Below are 2,754 nucleotides of genomic sequence, written 5' to 3'. Positions count from 1 at the left end.
GGCTGAAAATGCCAGAGAATGAAATTTAATACAGTGCAAATTGCTTCACTTAACAAATGTCAAATACACAGTGAGAAAAGTATGCTAGTTGATGGTAAATTGAAGTGGGTTGTGATTGTAAAAAAAGGAAAGATGCAATTTTAGGCTGCCTCAACAGAAATATGAACTCCAAAATCACCAGAAGTAATTCTTTGACTCAGAGGACTAACCTTATCTCTAGTGAATCCATTTGGGAAGCTTTAAGAAGCATTCAAGAAGCTGGAATAGGTTTATTAAAGAGATCAGGAAAGGTGGAAGGAACTGGGAATATTTTGCCTTGCAGACTGGGAGAGGTCTGATGGCTCTTTTGAGACACACACAAGAATTCATGTGCCTTCGTGGGTCTGCTCTCATTCCAGGTTGGAGGCATAGCTGAGCCTTCCAAAGAGTAAGAGCCCTTCAGGAGTGGAGCTGATGGCCCAGAGACAGCTCTGCAGGACACCCCCCCCCCCACCTGCTTAGCTCATAATGACCCAGCCCAGGGAGGTGGTCCCGTACAGGTCTGTTGCAAGTATTTTAATTCGGAATCCTGGTCTGGATAGGGGGCTGCACGCAAAGTGGAGTTTTCTGATTCTAGGAAGAGAGATGTTAAGCTAAAGAAAATGGATTTCATTCCCCTGCTCCCCAAGCAATTCACAATGCTCCAAGGGTTGTACACAGGCCCTTCTAGCCAACAGCCAAATAGCCATAAACCTTGAGGTCTCTCCTTGCAGCAGGAAGACAAGGCAGCAGCAGCTGCTGGCAGACCGTTTGGGATGATAAACTAAGAGACTTGCTGGACGCAGCACCTTCTCTCGTCGGAAGGAAACTTTTGATCAGGGTCAACAACATTAGTTTTATTTCTGGCGTCGGTTTCCTATCCCTGCGTTGTTGTTTTTTTTGGGGCGGGGGAGAACCGCATGTTAACTGTGCACGTTAATGGCTGTTTGGGAGTTTCTGGTTTCCTGGAAGCGAGTTTTCGTGTTGCCCTTTATTGAATGTCAGGGCCAGAACATCCATGCGACGCCTCACTTGCAGATTAAAAAGCTTTCAGCGCAATTGCCGCGCGTGGGCGGGAGCCGCTTTCTCTGAGCGGCCGGGCTAATGGCTTCCCTTCCGCCCAGCTGAGCGCTCCTGTTTACAGGCTCGCGCTCTTGCGGCAAACAACCCCAGGCTTCCAGCTCTCCTGCGGGCCCGGCTGAGCTCACCCGCCGCTCAAGGCCGCCGGCCTCTCGCAGAAACAACGCAGCCCCCAGCGAGGCCTTAAGGCGCCGTTTCTCCGCCCCGGGAATCTTAAGATCCGCGGACTCCAACTCCCAGAATCCTCCAGCCCGTCGGTCCTCCGTTCTCAAGGTCCCCGAGTTGAGGCCTTGGCAACGGAGGAAGGCGGCCGTGAGCCGGGCGGCCCTCTCTGCCCTCCTCCCGCCGCCTCCGCCTCCGCCTGCGGCCTCTTTCGGGCGCCGCGTTTTCTCGGAAAGGCCCCGCGGCGCCCATTAGCGCCTTGATTGGCCGAGGCGAGGCCGGGCGGAGGGGGTCGCTCTCCGTGGCGGGGGCGGCGGGAGGCGCTTGCCGGAACGGCGCTGCCCAGCTGGCGCTCTCGAGCGGGAGGCGGCCCGGCTGCCCCCGAGCGGACCCGGCGCCTCTGGCTGGGGCGCTTCTTCCGAGATGCCGCTAAGCGAAGAGCCGCCAGGCGGGCTCCCCCTCGGCAATGCTTGGATGGCCCGCAGCTCTTCGGCCTTGCCAACCGCCTGCCCCGAGTTGAGGCTGCTGAGGCCCCGGCCCGTCCTCGGCCTAATCCTGTTAAGTCCCCTGCGCCCTTTGCTGCCTGAAGCCCGCGCGGCCCCGAGCCCGGTGGCTGCCCAGGCGGGGCGTTCCTGGCCCCGAGCGGCTCTCGGGAGGTGCGGAAGCGCAGCGGCTCGAAGGGAAGCGGCTGGGCCAGACTGCAGCCCGTCTAAACCCAGACGGAAGTTCCACCGGTGTTTGTTTGTGAACTTTATTAAACGCCTTTTCATTTAAGCCAAATCCTCTCAAAGGCTAGAATGACCGTTAGGCGGTTCTACTGACTGCCTCGGTGCAGCACGGACACCTCAAGGGGTCAGAGCCCCCCTGCACACCCCACGCCCAGAGCCGCCAGGGCCCCCCCATCCCGCAACAGCCAGGCCACCTGGGTGGATGTGTATTTGCCAGGGGTGATGGGTCTCCTCCCCTTCTCAGCACCCCTCCCTCCAGCTCTCCCTGAGGAACTTCATCAGAGGAGCCAGTCCAGAGTCTGGGGCTCTTAAGCCCAGACCACACACTGGGAACATCTTTTTTAAAAAAACACAGGACCACAGTTCCCAGGACAGGGGTGGCCCTATGAGCAAAGGCAAAGGCTCTCTGCACAGCCCCTAAGCCAGAGGGGGCCAAGCCCAGCAGTGGATCCTGCCCTCCATAGTCTTATGTGACCAAAAAGAGGCTCCTGCCACGACCTCCTCACGGCCAGCAACCTTACTGATACGCTGAGGATTCCCATGGGATGAGATGTGGGCAGGGTGAGAGAAATCACCGTGTCAAGAAGGGAGCATCTGAGTTCAGGTTGCCCCACAGGCTTCCCCAATGGAGCCCCTCCCCTCCTTAAAACACCTTTTGTGAGGTTCCCTTTGTTGCAATAAGCAAAATGGGCAGTAATCCATTTGCAAAGGATGGACACTCGTTTCTGAATTCTGGTGCAGAATAACTTCCATGTTTCTTTCTCAT

This window comes from Vipera berus (genome assembly GCF_964194415.1).
Source record: "Vipera berus genome assembly, chromosome: 10".
NCBI classification, from domain to species: Eukaryota; Metazoa; Chordata; class Lepidosauria; order Squamata; family Viperidae; genus Vipera; species Vipera berus.
The sequence above is the reverse complement of the archived record's forward strand: the minus strand, read 5'-3'. Positions refer to the sequence as shown.